The sequence below is a fragment of the Podarcis raffonei genome, chromosome 6 (genome assembly GCF_027172205.1).
Source record: "Podarcis raffonei isolate rPodRaf1 chromosome 6, rPodRaf1.pri, whole genome shotgun sequence".
In the NCBI taxonomy this organism is placed as follows: Eukaryota; Metazoa; Chordata; class Lepidosauria; order Squamata; family Lacertidae; genus Podarcis; species Podarcis raffonei.
In genome coordinates, this window is record NC_070607.1 from 64744938 (window position 1) to 64763449 (window position 18512).

Consider the following 18512-nt stretch of genomic DNA (forward strand, 5'->3'; position numbering starts at 1 on the left):
CAGAGGCTATAATTGGCTACTAGCCATGATGACTGTGCTCTTTCTTATTGGAGACAATATGCTGCTGAATACCACTTGTTGGAAACTGCAGAGGAGGATAGTGCTCTCCTCTGCTCAGGCCCTGCTCGGGGGTTTCCCACAGGCATCTGAGTGACCACTGTGAGAATAGGATGCTGAACTAGGTGGGTCTGATCCAGCAGGCTCTTCTTATATTCTGCTATATTACCAATCCAGCACAATTGCTGGAAATCAAGTATGAAGTAACATTACTGTCTGCCTCCTTCAAGCTGAAATCAAGTTTTAAGAATTTTAGGTTCTGAAAAATATTCCAGAACAGAAAAATAAATCTCCATTGTATTAATGGGTAGCACTTTAAAGCATACTACTTGGAAGTAAATTGAGTAAATCACTGAGATCTTCCATTTTGACACACTACTCATAAATGTTCAGCCCCAACATGTCCTCCAGAGTTCACACGTTCTTATCAATACATACATGAATATTGTCCCCTCACCAGGCAAAAAGCCTATCTGTTTTGAAGTAACATAGTAGTTAAACCTCAGATCTGAGAAAGCCACTGTTTCATCAGTTTACAAAAGTGATTCCTTCCCCTGGAAGTTCACAATGATTCCCAGTCACCCTCTCTCACATTTCTTCCCAACCGTTTTCTTCCTAATTGTTGCTCCAGTCTTTGAACTATGGACCATCTGCAGTCTGTCATGGAAATATGGACCAGCAAGGACAGTGTTAAATCACTTATATGTGACAATGCTCAAGCTCAGCCCAAAGTGAAATATCAGAGAAAAATAAAATTGCAACCTGTCAGTTTCAAAATTTTATTTTTCAGATACTAATCATGTTAACAATTATGACAAAAGGCACCCCATTACTTACTTACCAACACTAAAACAACAAAGTCAGATTAAAATGTCTTGCATCTTACAATGGGACGCATTAGATTGCATGCATACAAAGTTAGAGGACATTAAAACGCACAGTCTTGCCATATTAACTTTACCTGCTCTGAGAAGTCAGCACAAGATCAAAGTACAACAAAGTGTGCAAACAAATATATTTTCATCTCAAACACTAGGAACTGGCTCCAGATCAAGTGAATAAGGCTATGAATGTTAAAAAGATATTATTAGATTTCCCCCCAGTATTATATTATTGTTTAGTTAGGGTCCTATCCATATGTTAATTCTCACAATGATTACATCTAGTGCGCACAAGGCTAACGGTATCCAAAATGACCCAGAGAGAGACTCATTCAATACAAGCATAAGTCTAAATTACTCATGATTGTGACTAGGAACTGATGCAGTTTTGCAAGCTATATGCTGTGGCACAGCACAACATAGCTAGCCAAAAACAGAGCCAGCTTGAATTGAAGTCCCTTATCCTGCTGGTTTATAGCAGAAACAAGAGTGTAATTACTATGAATAGTGCAATTTGTTTTTATAACTCAGTGTGTTCAAAGTTACAGGGAATGAAATAAGAGATTCAGATTTTCACTAAAGAAAAACTGACTTAGAATCAAGATACCCGTAAGCAAAATTGTATTTTTTTCCATCAGTTGTGAAGCATCTCAAGACAAGAGTTCAGGACTAGAAATCATCACCAAGATGGGACTTCCGGGTTAGTGCCAACGACGAATGGCGGAGTTCCTCCGACCGGAGGAACAGGCTCCATGGAAATTGGGTCTTCCTGCCACGGCGAAGGCGGGGGCCCGTTAGAAATCCCAGGCGGAGAAGCCTGGGAATGTGGGGTTCGGCAGAGCACCAAGAGCGCCTCCCCTACTCACGAGGAACCCCCTTTTTAGGGCTCCGGAGTGAAGTGGGGTGAGCAGCGCGGTGCTGCGAACCGATCACTATTTCCATGGAGAGAAGCCGCGCAGCCATCGCCGGAGAGCGCTGACGTTTTCCTGATGACATTTGGACTCTAAATCAAGTACCCATGAGTAAAAACGGAGAATTGGATCAAGAAAATTGCAAAATTTATGAATTAGGCACGAAGCGGGAAGGTTTAAACAGGAAGTCCACCTCCCTTTTTTTGTATACAGATTGAAGCAAAGACCCTGCAACCTAATAGCCTGGAAAACTGCTTTAAAATTGGAAATTTCCTGCATTTATAACTAATAAAACCCTCTTGGAAGCAGGAGAAAAGGGGGGGGAAATATTTGACTGTTCAATCCTGCAGGAGGAGAGTAAAGGAATTTAAGTTTCTACCGTCCCTAACCTGGGAACGGGGTGTCGGGACAGAAATTGTTTGAGACGTCCATTGATTGAAAGCGGAGTATTTTTGACAGATAGCTAAAGAGAAACAAATTAACTTCAACGCTACTTTCTGCATTTTTGTTTTTTTAAAGAAACAAAGTATCTGAAAATTGAAAGGATTTGAAAATGAAAGTAATCTTCTTTGGTGGATACATTTTAAAATTGGATACAAATAGAAACTGTGTCCCCTAGAGGGAGCCTGTCAGTTTGTTGTTGCAGTTTATTTGTAGACAGCTGCGAGATTTGGATTGTGGGACCAGCCGCTTGACCTTCAGAAATGTGTGGGAAGGAAGATTTGGTGTCTGCCCTTGGCAGGACAAATGTTTTGCTGGAGCAGCTGTGTGATAAAATGAACTTGATGCATGAGAAATTGGATTTGATGAGTGCAGTGGCCAGTGAATATGATTTAACAGAGAATAAGGATAAAGAAGCTATACAGCGATCAATTCAGGAAACTGGCTTAACAAGGCAAGTCCAAGGGCAGATGAAGAAGGAAGAGGTAGTGATTACTCCTCAAACAACACAAATGGAGAGATCTAAAGTCCTGCAGGAACAAAAGCCACTGCGTTGGAAGATGGAACTTGGAGAGTGTTGGGAAGTGTTTGAAATCAAGGAAGCTTCTAACTCTAGTGGGACCATGAAACAGGTGAAGAACTATTTTTTGGATAAGGTTCCTTTGGATTACAAAGATGTCGACGGGGAGTGGGACTGGGGGGAAGGGGCCAGTCTGACCAAGGAAAATGGAAATTATTACCAGGTAGAACCCTCCGGAGACCCACTCCCCAAGAATCTAATAATAGACAAAGAAGTGCGTAAGCACAAACAAGAACAAGAAAATCTGCAGAAGGGGCCTAGAAGAGACTTAAGGGTCTCGGACATTAGAACACCAGATTGATGGACTGGATGTATTGGACAGAAAGGACTGACACAATCCGAAACCAGGAAGAAGGGACCGTTGGATAAAAATTAGAGATACAAAGGGAAATTCTTTTGTTAATTTTGGAATCAGCGTAATATAAATATTAGGGAATATGCTGGAAAGGAACTAAATTGGCTTTAGTAGAAATGATTTAAGGAATATGTATGAATATGATGTAAACTTTGAAATTTTAAGATTTTTAAGATAAGATAAGGTTAAAGAGATTAAGGTAATTGAATAACAGATAATATTAAAAGATAGCAAGTTTATGTTGAATCAACAAATAAGATAAATTGTTAAGATTAATTATCTAAATTAAAATTGGGAAACATGGGAATAATTTGCTGGAATAACAATTTAAATTAGAATAAAAAAAGGGAGGTGTGAGGAGGTTCAAGAAATAAGCAGATGAAAAGTTGTAATCTGAGATTTGTATTTTCCTTTTTCTTTTTAGGTTTTTTCTTTTTGATTTATTTTTTTTGGCTGTATTTTTCTGTTTTTTGTTTTGTTTTTGTATTGATGAAACTTTGAATAAATATCATTTTTAAAAAAATAGAAATCATCATCAAGATGGAAGCATTCACCCTGCTTCCAAGGTTATGGTACAATTCCAAAGTACATTCAGAATTCAAATGTATTAATAAAGATAATCTCAACACGGAATGTATTTATGTTCATGTTATCCCACAAATCTCAAGAGGAGCGTAGGACAATAAGTGGCAACCACACAGCTGGTAACAATTGAGGAAAGATGGCTGATGCCCTAGTATCATTCCCATGTAATGCCTGAAGAGGACTGTGATATGTTAAGATGGAATCCTGTTCCAGGTAAGTAATGTTTTGTTGGCTGGGGCTGAAAATATCTGTAGTACAGACTATCTAGAAGGCACCAAGATGGCAAAGCCTGCCATAGGTTGCACATGGGACCGTCAATCAGGTGCAGGAGAGAGAATGAGCTCTGTGCTCTGTCACTAATTTATAGAACCTTCATATTGCAGTTCTGTTTAATGAGATGTTCAATGCATCTCTTGTTTATTTGATTTTTATTTGATCTTCCATGGTTCTCATTTCTAGATTTATTAGAGATTATGAGCCAATATTCATCTTTATGTGGATATACTGTAGTGTAGCTCAACACCCTGACAGAATCTTTTTATCTCGTAGAGCCACTCAGTACAATTGTTCCCATCGGCAGCACTTGATTGAACAGTTTGGTTTTAATTAATATCGGCACATCTTAAATATTAGAAGTAAATGGAGTTAGCACAGATTAACAAAAAGCTAACCCATTCAGGCACCAGCTAGATAGATCTCCTATTCACAGAACATCATCTCTGTAACCAGGCCTTTATTCCACACAAAAATTAGAAGTTTCTCTGCCTTATTAGGACTGACTTCTAGAACAGTGTTTTACACCAGTTCAGTTTACTCTGTGATCTTTACAATTCAGTTCGGTCTATTCCGATAGCTTAAAATGGGAAAACGTAGGTAACAGCTACCAATACCTTATATAACCCAGTTGCATCATGCAAAACATGCTGTCAGTTCAGGAATTTATTTGTGCTAGGACTCACTAGACTTTCCAAATTACTCATCTAAACAACCCCTGTTCATTTAAATAAAAGACTTGAAATGCTTAGGCTTCCAGCTCCAGGAAAATTAAAAACAGTTTTGTAGATCCATTCCCCTACAACAGAGGAAAACTTTTATGCAATGTTGAATAAAGTCAGTAAATTAACGGATACTGATGTATATCCTTAAATATTTTGCGTAGAAAATGATGCAGATCAGTATAAAAACAGTATACATCCAACAGTAAAAAGGTAAAGGGACCCCTGACCGTTAGGTCCAGTCGTGGACGACTCTGGGGTTGCAGCGCTCATCTCACTTTACTGGCCAAGGGAGCTCGCATACAGCTTCCGAGTCATGTGGCCAGCAGAGAGTCATGTGCCGAACCAAAGCAGCATACGGAAACGGCCTTTACCTTCCCGCTGGAGCGGTACCTATTTATCTACTTGCACTTTGACGTGCTTTCAAACTGCTAGGTGGGCAGGAGCAGGGACCGAACAACAGGAGCTCACCCCGTTGCGAGGATTCAAACCGCCGACCTTCTGATCGGCAAGCCCTAGGCTCAGTGGTTTAGACCACAGCACCACCCGCGTCCCTCCAACAGTAAAAAACTTTAAAAATTAAAAGAATAGGCATTAGGACAACCTGCTATCCTGAATGCCAAAACATGGGTCAAGCAACAAATCCAACCACTGGAAATAAATAAATAAACCAAAGCAGGTGCCTGGCCACCCAAAGCCTTGAAATCTTTTTCCTGCTTTACAGTGTGTGCTCCAAGGTTAGAAAGAAGCATGAATAATTTTCCACAGGGACGGTTTCTTACAGTATATTCTGGTGTACAAGTTATCTTGCTTGAACTGTCTTCCTGGTCCTAGTCAAAACAGCCCTGCTTCAAATTCCTTCTGCAACACTATGTTTTGAACACAGATAGTTAAGGGTACAGGCAAGTATTGTGGAGGGGGCACTCTTTATCTGTTATGACCCTACTCCTTTTATTTAATGTATGATGCCACTATACTGTGGTTTCTGCCACAGTTATGCGCAGGAGAACTATAGGATCGGGCTGCCAAAGTGTTATATAAACCCTCACTGCTGTGGGTTAGTATTCAGTTAAGTAGCTAAGATCAAAACAGCTCTGTTAAAGAAGTTAATCCACTGGCAGCTCTAGATTGCATGAGAAGCACAAGATTCATGGATAATGCTCCATAAGGAGCAGGAAGCTTTGCTTGAACATTTCTCACTGTATAGCAAATCAGAGTTTCATTTGAATTACATTTCAAGTTGATCTACTGTAAAATTGTGAGAGTGGGAAGAAGTGAACTTACCTATTGGCTGTTCATGTTAATCATTGTGAAAAACGCTTAACTGCTTTTAAAACAATGCCAAATTACCCAAAGAATTGTTCCTACTGAAGTAAAGGAATTTCAAAATGTCAAACATGGCAGGATTTGGAGGGGCTTTTATTATGTTTGAATGTAATAATACAAAGAACTAATGTGGTCTATATCTCCATGATCTATCACTGAGAGCAAAAACGAGTGGATTGCATCTCTGCTTTCATTTAAACTTTCCAAAAGGTTGTTGAGAGTTCTGCATTTGGATCATAGCATAGGGGAGAGGCTTAAACCTTCCCCCTTGCATCAAACTCCTAATGAAAAATGGCAAAAGCTATTATTTTCCATATTATAAAAAATTAAAAATATAGCCATGGATTATTATTTTGTCAAGAAAATCTCGTCAGTTATTTGCAAAAGTTTAAAAGGAGTAAAGATGTATTAACACCTCAGACCAGGGGTCCCCAAACTAAGGCCCGAGGGACTTGTTTATTCTGCCCGCGGTGACCCCCACCGCCCACTCTTACCAGCACTGCACTGCCCACTTTCGGGTCGGATGAGCACAGGAAATAGCTTGCGCACATGCGCAAACATTATTTGCGCATGTGCATGCATTATTTCTAGTGCACATTGGGGTCGGAGGATGCCCATGCACACAAGCGATTTCCGGTGCTCCTCCGACCGGGAAGTGCGCCGGAAATAGTGTATGCGCACGCATATGGGCACGCGCTCCCCCGCCCTCTGGCACTGGAGGCACTGGCCCGAGGCGGGGTAAGTTTGTTGACCCCTGCCTCAGACCATATCTAGCTTTACTCTCATTGTCCACAGTTCACCTTCTATTGAGTTGATATCATCCCATGATCAGCCAGATCTAACTATTTCATGGTATCTTTCCCAGCCACTGCCCTTTCCCTTATTATGGAAACTTTCTACATAACAATTTTGCCAAAACATGCCTATTCACGATACACCTCACTAATGTTTTTTACTATTCACTAGGAGATGAAGGCTGGTTTAAAGTATAATTAGTATGAATTAGCAGCTATAGAGTAGGAAAGAGATACTTGTTCTAGCCTTGCACAGACACATCCATTTCATCATAAAGTTTCCCCTGTCTTCCATTATTATGCTATTAACATGCATACAATTATGGAAATGCAGCTTTACTTTAGGAAAAAAGCTGAAGCCACCAGTCTTAAAAGGAGGAAATACATATATAAAAGATAATGCGAAAAGATTAGTACCAGGGCAATGTGGGGGGAGGGGACAAGAATGAAAAGATAAGTTGCAAAGTACACAGGTGCCAACACACCCTTATTTGTTCAGAACTCAACCAGCAACACCAAAGAAGGCAAGGAAGTAAGAATGTCAGGATGCAAAAAGCTATATGGTACTATGGGCTACAAGGGAAATGAAACAGAAATAGGGAAAGTGTTTGGTAAACTGAAATAACAAGGTTGGTGGAAAAATATAGGTGATGCTGACCAGGTATGCATGCCTAGAGCCAAGGTGGTAGACTCAAGGACACACAAAACATACTACACACTCAATGCTACCTTGATTGACACTTGGCCAGCTTATGATTGCAACATGATGCAACCAGAATGTATTTTAGAGAGTTATCTGCAACTATAAGAAACGAAATGACTCTTGGCACATGCATATCCACAGCCAAGCTGTTACAACAGGACTGGAAATATGGGCCAGAAGTTATAGAGAATGCCTGCCTAAACCAAGGCTGTTCCTTATCCGTTCACAGGCTTGGCACGCATTCATCCCCAAAAGGTTGTAGCTGAAATGGCAAAGTGCAAAGGAGTTGTTTTGTTCCTTCTTTAACAACAGCCAGCTGCAAAACCAGAAGGTGAAAAGCACTACTATATTCTACTGGGCAGTTCTTCTTAAAGAAGAAGAACCTATTTCTGAAATGTGCAGAAATAGGTGCCTAACCACAATCAACATGGCTTAATCAAATGCGTGCAGAACTCAGACAGACACACATGCTGAGGCAAAGATACACTGAACAGATCACACAGCAAAACAATGAGCAATCATCCCATTGCCTTAAACATAAAAATGAAATGGGTCTGCATGTACATTACAGGCCATTTGTTTTCTGTGGTATTATCATAGATATCATTTGTTGTTGTTGTTGTTGTTTAGTCGTTTAGTTGTGTCCAACTCTTCGTGACCCCATGGACCAGAGCACTCCAGGCACTCCTGTCTTCCACTGCCTCCCGCAGCTTGGTCAAACTCATGTTCGTAGCTTTGAGAACACTGTCCAACCATCTTGTCCTCTGTCGTCCCCTTCTCCTTGTGCCCTCAATCTTTCCCAACATCAGGGTCTTTTCTTCTCATGAGGTGGCCCAAGTATTGGAGCCTCAGCTTCAGGATCTGCCCTTCCAGTGAGCACTCAGGGCTGATTTCCTTCAGAATGGATAGGTTTGATCTTCTTGCAGTCCATGAGACTCTCAAGAGTCTCCTCCAGCACCAGAATTCAAAAGCATCAATTCTTCGGCGATCAGCCTTCTTTATCATAGATGCATCCATGTCTCTCCAGCTTTCTAACTGCAGTCATGTTCCCATGATTGGCTGCTGTGTAATTAGAAGGTTCTCATCATCAAATTTGTAGGAAAGCAGTTACAAGCAGAGGTGACAGAATATAATAAATGTATTTAAGGTCACCCAATCACATTTGCTAGTATAAAATTTTAATAAAGTTTAATAAGTACTGAAGTTGTGAAGAAGCAAAAAAGTTTGGAAACACCTTTCTGTATCTGGAAATACAGTGTGCTGCATAGCAACCAATTAATGTTTTACTTAAAACTGAAGACATTAACAGCTTGAAAATGAAAAATGCAAAAGAATATATCATAATCATAACCTGATCAGCTTTCTCAGATAGCAGGAACAATGATTCAGTCCTATTGATAACTGTGCCTCAAGCTATGCAACCATCTGTAGTACTTTTCAAAAGATACAGAGACCTGAACAACTCCGTAACATAGTTTCCTGACATAGACCTGAGATTCCATATGACAATAGGTCCATACAACAAAACTCAGGTCATGCAAGAAATCGTTACCAAGGAAGGTGGTAAACAAATGCAAGAAATAACTAAAGTATTAAATAGGTGGGTAACTTTCTTTATTAAAAATTGTAAACAGAGAGGGACACAGAATTACTGGTTCCTTATTGGGAAGGTTTAACTGCTGAGCCTGAAGAAAACAACAGACAGTATGCCAGTTCAGCACAATTGCTTCTGTACCCAAGAATGCTTTAAGCTAACCTGATGTGTCAGCAGTCTTTAAGGTTCAAAATGTCACCAAAAGAAGGCACAGTAAACTAGGCAAATCACATTGTGAGAAAGTTGTCCTCCCCCAGTCCAAAGAGTGCCTATTCTGAAATGCTGATGAGCTCACACAAGAAACAGGCAAGGCTTTATTCCTAAAGATTTGTCTCCTTTTCAAAAGATACAAGAGGTGATGCACTCAAGGAACAATGTTTGTTCATTTGCCACAACCAGAACTGCAAGCAGTCCCACATACCTGTTAGCATCATCTCACAAGGCAAGCTCACATCCTTGTATTTCACTGTAAGTAATCCACTGGTTCTAGGCTTAAGAGTCGATTCACACATGGTTGCCATCACTTGGAGGTTGCAACATCTAGTGAAGACATCAGTGTGTGAAAGCCATCAAAGATAGAACTTTTAATTTACCACCTCACATTAAGTCCAACAAAAGTATTTGAAGTGGAGGCATAGCACACACTGAACCACAACCAAGCGGTGAGAAATCGAGGATTGTCAAGTATAATAGGACATTTAAAGGAATATGGTAAGCCCTCTCGCACTTCTGCTGCAAATCATTTTGAGGTGAGTTGCTAGGGCTACCCGGTGTGGGCTAGATAGGCTTATCTATATTCAAAACCTGCATCTCAGCGCTGAGAGATGCACGCCTGTGCAACAGGGAAGTCAGACATCCTCTGATCTCTCAAGACGAATGCAGGCATGCAAAGCAAGCAAGCCATGCGCGCAACTACTCATACCCAACTCGAACCCTTGTAAGATACATAGCAGAAACATTAACGAATCCTTCTTCGCCATGCACCCCCCAAACCACCACATGCTGAATTCAAACAAAGAAGCTAGCCAACCAGTCCCCTCTCCTCCCCGCCAGCCCAGCAAATCCCCAGGAATCAGGAAACAGACGAATGCAATGGCCCCTGACCCAAGCAGTCCTCACTTAAAGATAAAGCGATAAACGATCAGTAACGGGACCCCCTTGCCCATGGCCAACGTGGCAGGATGGCCGGCCACCTTGGGCCTCGGACCTCCTCGCTTTAGTGCATCCCCCGGGGCTTAAAACCCTCCCCACAGCTCTGTGCCAGCACCACCCCACCGTCGCCACGCGCCCCTTCCACCTCGTGCCCGGCTCCCCAGGCTCGGGTCGCCCGTCCGCGCCCCCCCCTCCATTTCCCCGCGCTGGTGCTACTCCGGGGCTGGCGGGCAGACCGAAAAGCTGCCCCCAAGACGGCCAGCGGCCACCCCTTTCTGCCGCGCCACGTGGAGCGCCGCGGGCTCCAGGAGCCCCGAGAGGACTTTGCCTCCCGCCTCCCCAGCCGGGCAGCCGAAGCCCTCCCTACCCGTTGCACGCAGCGGCACTCAGACGACGCGCTCCTGCCCTTTCCCCACGCCGCGTCTCTCGCGTCTCTCCTTCCAGACAGTCTCCAGAGCGCTACTCGCAGGCGCTCCCGCCCCTTCACGCACTATAACGGGCCGGGCGGGGAGCCTGCCTGCGGCGAGGAGGAGGAGCCGAGAGGCAAAGGGCGGGCTCTTGCGCTGGCGGGTCAGAGGGAGAGATAGAGCGGCTTGACCAGCTGGCCTCCCCCACCGACTGCAAAGAGGCTTCTCCTTATAGGAGAGAGAGAGAGGCGCCTTTGTGTGAGAGAGGTTGCCTGAGGGAGCCTTTGTAGCGGGGGCGCCGCTCGCGAGGAGAGGCGGGGAAATATCCACCAGGGGCAAATGGAAAGTGGCGTTTCTGCACGTAGAAGCTGGCGGCGGCGTTGCCAGAAAGGAGCGGGGCTGCCTCGGGTCTCCCTGTGGCCGCCAGTGGGCTCCTCAGTCTCGCTCAGTAAGGGGTCGACACAAGGGCCCCTTATTAACTAGTATTTAAATATATATATATATAAGTGGTTCTGGGGCTTCAGCAGCCCACCTAAATGTAACGTCTGTCTCCCTCCCGGGGTACTTTTTATATGGGAGGCAATTCCCACACACACACGCCATGCCCACTTCATATTTTGCGGGGAGGGAGCAAAATTGGAAACGGTGCTTGTGATACGGTAAGCCGTGACTTCAATGACCGCCCCCCCCCTTCTTGGCAACTGAAACTCAGCCAGGTTCGCCTCAGCAAATGTGCTGCTTAGAAGTTAGCACACTTCCGTTTGCTGCAGGGGGGCAGGTGGGTCCCTGCCCTGAGGGTGTCTGAGCCTAGCACTCCGAATTGCACAGAAATTGTGACACCCACCAGACCGGTGCCGGATTTACTTACAAGCTATAGCTCAGGGCCCCGCTCTCTTGGGGGCCACCCAAAAGTATACTTCTTAATTGAATTTCACTATTAATATACTTCTTAATTGTATTTCAGTTCAACAATTACTTTGATAAAATCCATATTCTGTTATGTGCAAATGGCTTTAGATACCTATTAGGCCCATAAATTACCATGTAGCATATATTCAACACAAAAAACAGCAGCAATTTGTTGTTGACAAAGGGCCCCATTACCTTCAGTAGCTTAGGGCCTCGTCAAACCTAAATCCGGCCCTGCACACACCCTCCAGACATCTGTGTTCCCTGCAATCGATGAACCTGCAGTCCTGAACTAGGATCCCATTCAGGGCAGTGGGAGTTGCTTCTTGAACAAGCATGTTTATGGTTGGTTTTAGTCACTTACATTAAGGACGTAAAATCAGATCAAAGTCCACAGTGCCAAAGCTGGGGAAACCAGGTAAAGAATATCTACGAAAGGTGGCCTGAGAGCAGGAACAATCTCTCTGAGTGCTATTATTCCCTGTTTAGGGAAGCTTTTAATGTCTGATGTTTTATCGCTTTATTATTATTATTATTATAATCATCATTAATTCTGTTGTGAGCCGGCCAGAGTGGCTGGGAAAACCCAGCCAGATGGGCAGGGTATAAATAATAAATTATTATTATCTCTGAGGGAATGAAATGTTTGGAAATGATCTGTACAAGAGCAACAGCGTCTTTATTTATTTACACATTCATACCCTGCTCTTTAGCTAAAAAGTCTGCCAGGGAAACTTACAAAAATCAGTAGAGAGCCCCTGCCCTCAGTCTCATAATCTAAAGGACATGATGTGAGGAAAGAGGGATGGGGAGGGTAGAAGAAGAAAGCAACCCCAGACATCAATTATTAGAGTTATTACAATGCAGTTTATATAATTCTGTATTGGAGATTATCCCCTCTCCAAGAAAATTCTTCACCCACCCCAGGCAGATCTGGGAGCAAAGCAGGTCCAGGCAGAAAGAGCAGAACTGCTCCTGCCGCATAGGAGCGGACACTAGACTTGATGGCGGTTGGAATCCTTACAGGAAGGAAATGGATGGACTTGTCCTCTTCCCTCACCAATGACAGTATTGGTTCTCTAAATGATACAGTACACAACACCATAGGGGAAAGGGTAGGAACTCATATAATACATTAACATTTCATATAACATAACATTTGTGAGAAATCAGAAACACTCCCTTTTTTCAAGCAGCCATCATGACTTAATTTGCATGCATTTTGCAGAACTGGCAAAGTTGACGGGGGAAATCCAAAACCGACGAGTAAATTTATACAATATTTGAAAGATCATTGTAAGCAATTAACAACACTAGTAGGGTTATCTGAAGATTTCTAATGAGATTTTTTTTTACCCTTATTTATTTAAATTTTGAGGGATTTTGTGATAGTCTTATTAGAATTGGAAAATATATAAAATGCTGTGATATAAAGGTTAACTTTGAAAGCCAAGAGGTGAGAGGGAAGGAAGTTGATAGGCTCTAAAGAGCCAAAGAGGTAAAGTGGACAATAATGATGTGATTATATATGTTTAAACGGGAAATTAATAAAAATTATTTAAAAAACAATTTACATACATTTTTATAAAACATTTGCAAGGTCCATATGTCACTTAAGAGAAAACATCCAGTTAAATGAGCCATCATAGGCACTTCCCAGTACAGTGTATAAAGCCTGGAAAATCAGGTATTTGTAAACGTGACCTGCTATCAAAACTTAAGAGTAGCAAGATACTGTCACTATGTAAAGACCACTTGAAATACTAAACTTTTCCCGAGTAGTAAGCACACACACTGGCAATCAGGGTGGAATGTTGTTTGCCAGTGCGTGATTTCCATGTGTGCACACACTGATCAAACAATTGTCCGTACAATTGCCATATAGTGATTGTGCTTTCTCCTAACCAAAAGAGTTTTCTGTCTATGAAACCTAGACAATTAAACAGCTAAAGGATTGTGTACCAAGAAACCAAGGGTAAAACTTATTTTTGAGATGCATTACAATTCTTGTCAAAGTGCTGTTTGCCATGAGCTCTCTTAATTTGTGATTCACCTGTCATTGTACCCTGAAATTGACTAAGGCAGACCAATTTTGCCTTTCCCAGAGGATAAATGTTTAATATCTTGTCATTTGCTCCATATTAGAAAGAAATGGGGAACAAATCCAGTGACACTAAACAGATGGGAAACGGTTCTTCTGCCACATCAAAGGGAAAAGTCATCCTTCTACCAGGCATGATCATTCAAGGTACGCTTCATAAATGTTAAGGCACTTAATGATGCTGAGAAATAGAAACAGAACCTTGTACATTGGACAATAACACAATTATTTTAATCCAGGGATTATAACCATTCCACTCATCCACTTTTAAAATCATATTACGTATAGACATAAAGACTGGTGGGTTGACCAAGGTTCTTTTAAACATTTATTTGAATTTTAAGTGTTTTACTCCTCAGTATTGCATCTTGTGCAGAATTTTTAAAAGATATTAATCCCAAGGCTTTACTACACTTTCCCCCCAGACCGGAGAGACTGTACTGTACTTGAAAGAAACGTTAATTGCCATTAGGTGCTGGCACAACCATTAGACATCTTTGAAAACTGTTGAAGCTGCTGCATCTTTGAGGAGGGGCAAGTAACACTCATCCCCATTTCGTCTCAACATTTTGCCCATACACTTTGGCGATTTTGCTAGCTCTAGAAGAGCTGTTTCAATTGCTTGCTAATCATAAGGGTGAACTTTGGACAGACCTAAAAATGCTGAGGACTGAAGCACGGTTGTGCCTCCTGGCCTGTGGGAAAGGAAGCTTGAGATCACTCTCACAGTTTCTGTGTGTCATCAGGTGGCCAAGCTCACTGCCTCAGGGTTCTTTCATTCTAGAAGGCCAGCACATGCAGTCAAGTATGCTGATAGAGTCTCAGTGTGGGTCAGATACAGCTTGGCCAATTTTCGTCAAAAGGTTTCTTTACAAAGAAAGACTCCATTTTTATTGTATTATTATTGGGTGACTTTCAACTAGGTTTTACTCAAAATAAACCTAATGGGAGGAATTCAACACTGAGCTCCTCTGATTTTTGCATCAGCACAAGCATTTCTGCTTGCCAGACAGAATTATCCCCCTTCCCCTTCTAGGCATGTGAACTAAATGGTTAGGCACCTGCTGTTCACATTTTACTTGTATTAATATACTGGTGCGGCCATGATAAACACAATGTTAAACACAAGCACATGCATCTTCAAATGGAAAGGTGCATTGAAAAGCTTTGGATGGAAAAGTGTTGTATAATTTCGCTAAAGAAAATAACTATAAATAACTATGTTTTTATTGCAGCTATTTATATACCACTTAATCACCAAAGTTGCCAAACAAAGTTTCTCAGCTACTTCACACTTTTGGGAATAATATGGTGGTGTTGGGGGTTGGAGAACCATGAAAGCTGCTCTGAGTTTGTTAGAGGAAAGATGGGATTAAAACATTGCAATTAATAAAATATAAAGCATGTCTGAAGGAGACTAAAAACAGGGATCATGTTCCTCTGAAATTATCAGCCCTTTCCTCATGCTTAGAAAGTATTGAAGAAGTTAGTTAATAACAATTTCAAACTTTTAATGTCTAATGGAAATGCTGCATCTCCTTTGTTTAAAAGCATTGACATTAAAAGGTTGTAGACTAATAATTCCTTTGTCTGAAGACAGAACTTTCTTCTTCCTTTTCACTCAATGTCAGGTAGCCAAAGGAGACAGTGAAGACATGTAGGACTTCATTAAATCTTTAATTTGGCAGCAGCATCTCTTCACTCCACTCCAAAAGTTTGCCCTCTTTCAAATTCAGTTCATTTTGTTTAGGGGGAAATTTGTTTATTTGTTTTTAAATTTATAAACTTACAAATTGCCCTACTAATGCTTTTGCACCAGGAGCTGAGAAATAAACTATACAATATTGCTCCAAACCCATCTCCATTGGAGATGGGGATTAGGGTGAGATTGAGATATTTTTTTCATAGTGTGAGGGTTGGAGGGAAGTAGTTTGAAATTAAGAGATACTAGTTGTCAACAACCTTGTTCTACAGACCGGATTTATCTCCATATAGGCAATTGATGGGTGTAATGTAAACTCTGCATTATAATCTTCATATTTTGTATAGGAACTGGTGCATAATGGCTTGCAATTACTAGAAAAAATTCTAGTAAAGACTTGAAGAACCACCTGCTTGATATTTTTTGGCAAGATGTGCTATAGTACATCCCAGTTTTCTAATGCACAATCATGTTATTAAGATACAATTATATCTGTATCTTATAAAACTTACGTAATTTCTCCTATCTGCAGCATGTGCCTAGATCCTCTGAAACCATCACAGTCATGTAGAGAACAAATAATGCATCCAAAGCTGGCCTATCACTCACATAAAAATACCTCAGCTTTCAATAGAGCTTAAACTAATTAAATTACCTTCCACAACCCTAGCAATAATTAAATGCAGGTGCCTTGTGTCCTATTTGCATGCAGAGACTTTGTGCTTTTCTGCCCAATGTTATCAAATGCAGATCCTAAACAAAACAGGATCCCAGGAGCACTTGTTACTCCTGGCTTTCCATCTCCACATATGAAACTATATTACTATATGATTTAATTAGGCAGTTCTGGTGATACTTTGAGCTGATGTGTTTGTTTAGTCACCAGATGATAAAGAGATGCTATTGTAAGATGCTAATTGCAGAGTAATAAACTTCCTTGATTGTTCAGAGAACTACCAACGGAAGAAAATCATCATTGCTGATTCAAAATATACAAACTTTTTGTTGGCCGTTTGTTTGATGTTTTTATACCCTGCCCTCGTAAAATCATTACGTGAAAATCATTCATTACCTAAAAGGACCAAACATCTAATGTTGCCTCTCCCGAGTATTTCCTTAATTAAGCCAGATTAAAGCAAAGGCTTCAGGTACTTTTTTCTATTGTGTTTTCTACCTACTATCAGCTTAACAAACATTTCCTCACTGAAGAGTAAGCCAATCCTTGCTGAGATCTTATCACAGAATTGCCCTTAAGTCTCTGTATTCACATACTGATGTCTCTGTTTTTTATTTATGCCACTGCCTGTCAGGTGGACACAAAGCAGGCTTTCCCCCCATCCCTTCACGCTGATAAGATTTAATATCTGTTGAGCATTTACTTCATAATTCAAAATTTTTGCCACATAGGTGAGGCAACTAAAATATAGAATGGAAAAGAAAATATCTGTGTGAGAAACAGCAAGTTCATCCAGTTCTAAGAAAATCTTCTCTCAGGTGATCCTAATATCTGTGTTCCTGAGTAAAGAAAATCAATCAATAAAAATATTGCAAGTATTGAGCTGAAACAAACATGTTTTGTGCATATTTTTTTACCCCTTTCAAAAGGATGCATGACTGGTGGAAAGGAAATGTATCCCTACTGCCAAGACAATTTGATCAGTGCATAAAGGTAGAACTCAGCTGAATGGTCCAGGTTTCAAGTCAAAAGCCAGACAAAAGCTACTTTCTGTTTTAAAAGGAACCTTCCACAGAGAGTTAATCCTCACACAATCACCATCCATTCCTCACGTAATCACCACTCCTTATCTACTCCCCTGATAAGAGTAAAAAATCTGGACTGATTGGTGGCAGTTTATAACTGGGTACCTCATCCTGGAAGAAAGGACCACATTTTTAGGATGTATCTGTATAACAGTATTGTATTTAACCGACGGCAACACAGACAAGTGCACAGAACATAGGAAGCTTCCTTATCCCAAGGCTTATTCCAAGTCAAACTACAGGTCCAACTAGCTCAGTATACCCCACACTGACAGGCAGTGCCTCTCTAGGAGATTCAGGCAGGGGATTCAAGGACTGAACCTGAGACATTCTGAACATCAACTACCTACGTCATGGAATGCAATGCAGGCAAGTGTGTGGATTGGCAAAAGAGGGACGGATCATTCTGCAGGCCTGCTATTTACTTGTTAGATGGGCCCGCTTTATGAGTAAATAGCAAAGTTAAAGAATAAAAATCTAGGTCAGTATCTTTAGGAGGCTTGCTGTATCATACATACTAAAAACAAAATGTGCAATGCTTACAAACACAAATTTAAAACAGCAGTTAACTCTCAGCTTAGATACCTCATACAGTCACCCAAGCACATTTTTCTGCTGCCACCATGCAACAGGCCAACAAAAAAATAAAATAAATGAGTACACATGGCAGTGGCTTCATAAATCAGTCAATTCATTAGGATAAAGGCTGAGTGTCCTGTATGAGTGGGATACTGGTGGCCACACCCACTTTTGATACACCTTCTACTTGCATGTGGTCCTAGAGCCAAAAAAATCAAATCAAAGCTGACTCTTGAATTTCTATCTCTTGAACACAGCTTTTTCTGTTTCCCAGCTTTTAATAAAAGAGATTACGAGGCTCTGGGCAGGAAATTGAAGCAATTAAATGCACAAATTGTCATCTCATCTGTCCTCCCAGTTGAACGACGTGGCCCAGGGAGAGAGGGAAAAATAGTGGAAGTGAACAACTGGCTTCGCAAATGGTGTAAACAGGAACGGTTTGGATTCTTAGATCACGGAATGCAGTTTCTTGAAGATGGACTTCTGGCAAGCGATGGGCTGCACCTCACAACGGTTGGGAGGAATGTTTTTGCAAAAAATCTCAGAAACCTCATCAGGAGGGCTTTAAACTGACTAATGTGGGGGAGGGAGACAGTGCTCCTGAAGGTAGGAGTCTATCAATTGATGAAGATGATCATCCAAATGTCATAGACCGAATGGAGCAAACAGCATGCAGACC

The 18512-nt window shown here is 41.4% G+C and overlaps 1 protein-coding gene and 1 long non-coding RNA gene across 7 annotated transcripts in view; one reads left to right on the forward strand and one right to left on the reverse strand.

Moving 5' to 3' along the window:
* The window catches only part of SLC16A1 (solute carrier family 16 member 1), a 40702-nt gene extending 29828 nt beyond the window's left edge, over nucleotides 1–10874 (reverse strand). Inside the window, exon 1 of one of the 3 annotated variants that reach the window (XM_053393511.1) lies at nucleotides 10765–10874. The gene's annotated coding sequence lies outside the window, so the exon portion shown is untranslated. Of the gene's footprint in view, nucleotides 1–9643; nucleotides 9666–10741 lie in introns of those variants that run through there. The other 2 variants (XM_053393510.1, XM_053393512.1) reach the window with 2 other exon arrangements.
* A 62-nt stretch (nucleotides 10875–10936) lies between these two features.
* Nucleotides 10937–17269, forward strand: LOC128416190 (uncharacterized). 4 transcript variants are annotated; one of them, XR_008331166.1, is made up of 3 exons: nucleotides 10937–11039; nucleotides 13836–13938; nucleotides 16901–17269. It is a non-coding gene; the product is annotated as an uncharacterized LOC128416190 (long non-coding RNA). The 4 variants fall into 4 exon arrangements; XR_008331167.1 differs by lacking the exon at nucleotides 10937–11039 and adding an exon at nucleotides 11047–11229; XR_008331168.1 differs by lacking the exon at nucleotides 10937–11039 and adding an exon at nucleotides 11236–11440.
* The last annotated feature ends 1243 nt before the right edge of the window (nucleotides 17270–18512 follow it).